The 7,074-nt window shown below is 36.6% G+C and overlaps 1 long non-coding RNA gene across 1 annotated transcript; it reads right to left on the reverse strand.

Moving 5' to 3' along the window:
• Positions 1-2,504: 2,504 nt before the first annotated feature.
• Positions 2,505-6,693, reverse strand: LOC121234440. Its single transcript, XR_005934393.1, has 4 exons — positions 6,266-6,693; positions 3,964-4,002; positions 3,443-3,771; positions 2,505-3,300 (listed from the first exon to the last, which is right to left on the reverse strand). It is a non-coding gene; the product is annotated as an uncharacterized LOC121234440 (long non-coding RNA).
• Between the last annotated feature and the right edge of the window lie 381 nt (positions 6,694-7,074).

Raw genomic sequence — 7,074 nt, forward strand, 5'->3', positions numbered from 1 at the left:
AAGGACCATATTGAGATTGTGAATCCTCCGCCAATTATCTATCCATTTTCTGCTTTGTGCATCCTCTCCCCTTGTGTTTCAGGACATTGGAAACATAAATTTTGCAACCGTTCATACTTGAAAGAAATCCATAGTTGCTTATCACCCACTCTTAACCACTTTCCCCGTAACAATGATTTCGTTAATTCTACTTCAATCTATACTCGAAGACATCTTCCCCATCCCAAACCATCCCTGTCCACATCAATTGAGAGCACCTTACCGATAACTGAACTAATATTTACTCCAATTTCCTCATACATGCCTACCAGAGGTAAATTGAACTAATCTTTACTCCAATTTCCTTAGACATGCCTGCCAGAGGTAAATTGTGGAGTTGAACCCAAAACGGCTCATGCGAGAACAATATTGCATTAGGGGTTGTGCTACCGTCAGCTTCTTGAAAAGTAAGGAGAGCATGATCAAAGAACCAAGGCCTTCCATTTAACACCTTTTCCTCATCAAATTGCCTTTGAAATTCAATAATAAAACAATTGTCTCCCACTTCTTTGAAGGTAACCCATCTCTCCAACTTCCACGCTTGTGCCATATTTAAACGCATCTTTATTCACTCCCTTCGTTGTCCAATCAAGCCAAGAAGGTAGTGCTTCCCTCTAGGCCATGAATCACTAATAACCTCATTCGATAGATGGATAACCTGTTCCTCGTCCTCAGTAAGTCTAAGACCCTCCCAACTTTTGGAAAGATCATCTTCCTCCATATCCACACTCTCAAGAAAAAAGTCTGAAAGACAACGTCTTTGCCGAGGCAAAGAAAACAAAACCTTAAATCTCTCATATGAAAAGAGAAGGACAAAGTTCGTTTTGTTTAGTAACTCTATTGAAAACACTTTAGAATTCCTCTTTATCACTATCTCGAATTATTCATATACTTAATTATTGTGCAAATGACATTTTTGGGAAACACGGAATTCATGGTGATAATATATTTATTCGATGGGATACCATAATTCCGAATCATTTATGAATTATCGGCTCCAATTATTTTCTCTAAATTTGAAAAAAAAAAAAGACAAAATAAACAAATATTTTCATTCCATTTTGTATTTCAATTTTTTTCAATTGAATATTTCATTAAGTTGGGATTTTTAGTTAGTATGAATTTCATTACGTTAAAGTCCAACATGCATATACACATCGACCATGTGCCAAATCACAAATATATGCATTAAATAAAAAAATCTAGATAGATTACTTAGTTACCCATAAATACTTCTTGTTCAACATTGCAATGTCTCAAACACAATCGCAATTCGCATAGACAGAATAAAAACATTACCGTTTGGGTACGAGTCATCAGCATGATGTTGAAATAAACAATTTTCAATGCTCACTTTTATGTCCCCGCGTTGGTTTTGCAATGCCATCTTTGATAGTAGACATAACTCGGGCGCATTTGACATGTCAGGAATATAGGACGACTCAACAGCCTCACCAATAAAGCCTGTTTAGAACAATGTCTAGATTGCTAAACTCTTCGAAAAACTTATCATTGTGTGATACCATTCGAATGAAATTATGTAAGGCACAACATGCAACAATAATCAACTCTTGCTAATTTATGAGTCTCAAGGCATTGAGTCCAAAATTTGAAAATGTATTTTCAATACATCATATGTGTGTTCAATAACATTTCAAAGTGAAGAATGTCGATGGTTAAGGTACTCTTTATACGATGACCTATGATATCTTTCCCTCCGATATGGAGGTATAAATCGCATAGTGTAAGGAAAATCATAATCAATTAATAAATAATTTGGTATGCCCCATATAAATAATATGTAATAATTAACTTTCTTTGGCCATGAGAATCAATCTCCCCTCATACTTAAGACATCTACGAAGACTCGAGCATCATGGGTAGTTTCCTCTTACCCTATGTAGACAAATTTAAACTTCATATCGAACTCATGATTCCAAGACATTTTGTGCAATCCATTTTGTCCACCTCCAATCGAGACAAATCATTATAATTCCAAGGATTATTGGACAAGATTACGGTAATCTAAGCATCCCCCGAAATCCTATATTGTATTGTATTGTATTGCGGCATTGGTCTATGTGCTCTACTATAAAAAGATGCGAGCAACATCAGAGCAACAATAAATTATAATCATTTCCTCAAATAACGAATCATCATCACCAGGGTAAGTACCCAATCCATCTTCAGTACCAGTTGCACTGTTACACGATGTCTCTTCGCTGTGACTATTCTCTTCCATTGACAAGTCATCATTTGATACACTGTCAGTGTCCATTTTCGACACCGAAGAAAAAAAACTTCAGAAGGAATACCAATATATCAAACAACCATGGTTAAGAGAAACACGTCGAAGTCCAATATAATTTTGTGATGGTAAAAAGAAAATGAAGTCACGTATCAATGTTAGCCTAATTAGTCATACGAACAAATTAAAAGAGTTGTTCATAATATATACTATTATATGAGATAAGCCGTAAATTACCATTAAACCGATATCCATGGAACATCATAAATAACAGAGTTAGGATGAAAAAACATGAGCAAACATGCAAATTCCGTAACTATAAAGTGATACAGCTAGTACAAAAGAAATGTTAGGAAACTTATGCTTATCGCTTTGAATGATAAGCTTGAAATTATAGCACTGCTGAGTAATTGTCTGCCAACTCAATGCAAACTCCAAACCCATTGACTCCTGCGACGTTCAGACAATGCAAGGAAGCCATTTTGAACTGCCCAATCAAGTAATCGTTTCCTCGCTAGGTTATATTGCTCAGTTGTCAGGGAGGGTGTAATCTCATCCAACAATCGGACGCAGCGCGAGCGGCGATCAAAACCAGCAGCAGACTCGCAACTCTTTTCGACTTTAGAGCGCTTCCCTTTCATTTTCTTGTACAATAATTCATCCAAGTTAGCCCTCACTGCAGCACAGCTAGCAATTGCATCCAGACACTCGCTAATCACTGGTGGTAATTGCATCGAGGTCCCTGCCCTCTGTTGTCAGTGTGAGTTACGAGCAGACGTGCTTGATGATTGTCTCCCTGATCAGAAGGACACGTCCATGTCATCCACATCAATGGACAACTCCTGAAGGTGCTGCTCTTCATCACTAGTTGGTGGCTTGTCGTCACTAGTTGGTTGCTCTTGCGTGGAGGCATGATGGAGGATGCCTGTGGCAACAGCCTGACCGAATATGGTGCAGAGAATATCGTATTTCCGGCATCCATGTGTCTTAAATTGTTGAAAACTTGGATTCACCTGACAATAATGAGGAAACCCATTCACATAACTATAAGGCGTAACAGTTAGGGAACGAATGCAATGTGTACAAACTATTTTGTACAGATAAATAAAACTGAGCAAAGCATGAAGGAAAAAAAAGAAGAAAAGAAAGCTTTACCTTCAATGCATTTGCCCAATTTTCCGTGCTGCCAATCATAGTGTTGGTCTTGGGGTTCCAACCCATTCCAGTTGACCCATGAGATCAGTGAATAGCTGTTGTTTAGCCTTTAGGCATACAAGTTTGGCCTTCACTTGTGCTGAATCAATTACCTTCATACCAACGGCAGTAATCTGTTTAGCAAGTCTCATATGGTCTTTATTAGTGATTTTACCTCCCTTCAGTGTTCCATTAATGATTTCTTCATACACCATATCTATGAAGATATCCTCTAAGCCTTTGCTCCATAGGTCATGATCTCGTTGGATTTCAACCTCCTCCATGGGGTGCTAAAAACAGAAAATTATGCGAATCCGTATCCAAGCAATATCATAAATATATTATGGCTATTGAGTTATTGCACGATAAAGCAGGACAAAATGTAAACTAGAATTAAGCAGTTATATTATATCAATACCAAACCTCCAAAAACAAAGAAACAGTAGGTCGATTGTAATAACTATACATTAATTATTTCATACCTGCCAAGGATGTAACTTGCACGAGCATAAGAAATAACGCTACAAAATAAGGTTAAGTCAGTCAAGCATGGGTAATTTTGTTAAATTTGAGACATCATATTCGACATTATATCTGGAGCACATGTTAAATCCAATACATCATGTCAGTATGCTGGTCCCATCTCGGGTACTAAAGGGAGACTGAAAATAATAGCACTGCTGATTCATAATGGTAGATTCACTACAGCAATGCTGAATAATATGTTAGATAAAATAAACAAGAAACGTGCTGGTTGCAAGCCAAAACTATCGTCCACTTCAGAAAGGTTAGTTTTGGTGAATATCCGTCTTTTCAAGCATGCACCTTGATATGTTATCTATCCTTAATTATTCAAGTTTCAAAAGATGTTAGAAGACTTTTTCTGATTTCTATTTGGGTGATAAGGTAGGTAGAGCTTGTTTAAAAAAAAACGGATGCTTTTAAGTGTATGGACGAGGGTTCAAAGGGTACATATAATTAAGTGCATGGAATATGATACATGGTTCTGATACATGGTTCTTCTCTGTGGTCAGATTTCTTTAGCGATAATTAAAGAAACTCCACTTAAGCAAATTCCACTACACAACTATTTTCCAACATAAAATTTATTCACATTTTTGTCTTTCATTTCCCAAAGCCAAATCTCAAAATAATTCTGGAATTCTAATCACTTTTCATAACTGTCCACAGTTTTTGGCGTGATGATTGGTCGTGTCCACTAAGTTTGTCTACTAGTGTGGATGAGATGTGCCATGCCCACTAAGTTCTACATTTTGGAACTCCAATAACCATGGCAAGATGGCCCTAGGATTCCTGTTCTCATAACCACCAGCTTAGTTGCTGACTTTCAGGACATGTATTAAAAAGAATGGCACTTGTAAAACCCAATTCCAGTATATCTGTTAATGAAAAAAATGAAAGCATCGCTTGCTAGGTTTTCAGAAGAGTCATATAGCCGTACAATTTATCATTTGTTGCCCACCATTGGAGAGGTGTTATTTTTTCTATCATTGAGTTGGCTGCATAAATCCTAGGACCGGTTCATATGAAAAGGAAGTTTGTGCAAAAATGTGGAAGTTTGTAAGAATATGGTTTCGATACGGAGAGACTGTAGTTCCATCTAGGACCAAATTTGGCTGTCCAAGTGAGTGTCGCTAAAATATTATCATGGCTGGGTATTAATATTCCTTTCTGGAAGGCTGAGTAGAATGGTGGCTTTTTCTACAAAATCAACTTGGTATTGCCTTCAGATCTTATGGAGGAGTAGTGCCTCGTCATTCACTAGTTTGAAATATGTGCATTCCAGTTAAGCTGTTTGAAATGTGTTTTCAACTGAAGCTGTTTTCATGACTAATTACACTTTGATGAAAATATTCAAAAGTTACAGCTAGCTTTAGCTTCAAAATGTGACTGCTGTGTGGCATCAAATTATGAACACCTAGATCAATCTAGTTGGGGTGACTTAACTAGATTGATCACCAAACTTGGAAGCAAATTATGGTTTCTGTCTTTAGTATGCAAAGGAAAATCCATGACTTTGCGTAGTTGAGGGTTTTCTTCCATGCATTAATTACTTGGAATTTATGGTTGAGGTGAAGTTATGCAAGAATGAAAGGAGAATTTTGCAATATAATATAACTGAATTGGTGGATAAAGAATTTATTAGAAGATTTGTTGCCCAACATAAGAGCAGAATTGGTGCACGAAATTAGTGGTCTAAGTTCTAGATGTTCTAGATTAAATTTAGTTCATACGAACAGAAACATAGATGGTTTCCATCTTTGTTAATTCCAGCATCTTAACAGTGCATCTCCAATTACTTTAACATACCATATTTCATTGCAATCATTGATTCTTGTGGCTGCAACAGTTTAATTATCTAGTTTATTGATGAGCAAGCCTTGTCAATTATGAACACCAAAGATTAGTGTCCTAATGTTCTTTATTTTTCATTTTGGATTTCTTGTTTAACCAATTCAATGACAATGGAAACTCAACAAACATGAAATTGTATCCGTGATAGCCTTGGATTTTTACAAGTAGGGACCTTTTGGCAGATTGGAAATGTAGGACTGGACGCACAACATGTGATTAGACAATTTCAATGGGCATTATATAATCACATTTAAACCCCTGCTGCCATCCGCCACATTAACGGAATATAACCATCCGAATGAAGTCATATAGAATCAAGTCAGCCTACATCGTAATCAATGCACCAAATCGATAATTAAACTTTATCCAAGCTCAATACGGTAAAAATGGGAGGCCATTTATGCTTACATGGAAGGAGCGCGTCTTCGGTCACGTGGTTGCCGATTTATATGCAGGGCGTCGGTGCTCAGAGTTGGAAGTTGACGTGTGACGCTTACAGAGATTGGTGGTTTACCTCCGTTTGCGCATGTTGATTTTGTAGTGGAAACCGGTCCACAAGACAAACCCAAGTCCCTTCAAAAGATAGGGCAAATTTCGCCCAAGAGATAAGAGAGTTGGAAATGGCAGAGGGCAAAGGTAGCTGGTACATGGACCACGAGCGAAGACACTTTGCAGGATAGAGCCTAAAGATTCAGCGAAACGGACGAAAAGACAAGCGGCATTGTCGGCGGTGGAGCTAGGGACGAAAGTTTTGGAAACTCTGTCGTTGCTTTTATGGGGAACCGAAATGGAGGTGGAGGGAAACTTTTGGTCGATTGTCAGGAAGCTAGTACGGTGTTTTTGTTTTAGTATAGCTGCTGTTAGCAAGCGTATCCAGTACGTCTGGATGAGCAATTTTTTTTTTTTCTTAATTTTAATTAAAATTTATATTTTTTTCAAATTTTTTTAAATTTTAATATTTTTTCAAAATTTATTATATTTCATTTTTTATTCTTTTTCTATTCTATTAAAATAATTTTTTTATTATTTTTTTCTCTCACTCTCTTTTATATTTTTTCTCTATAGTCTATTAAAATATAATTTTAAAAAAACAAATATAAAGAATGAGTTAAGATTGTTATTTGTTACAGTACTTTCCAAACTGAGAGCAATTGCATCAATATTAAAAGAGCATGTAGCACAATATCCGTCCTATAAGAATAAAATTATTTTTTATT

The sequence above is a fragment of the Juglans microcarpa x Juglans regia genome, chromosome 6D (assembly GCF_004785595.1).
Source record: "Juglans microcarpa x Juglans regia isolate MS1-56 chromosome 6D, Jm3101_v1.0, whole genome shotgun sequence".
NCBI lineage: Eukaryota > Viridiplantae > Streptophyta > Magnoliopsida > Fagales > Juglandaceae > Juglans > Juglans microcarpa x Juglans regia.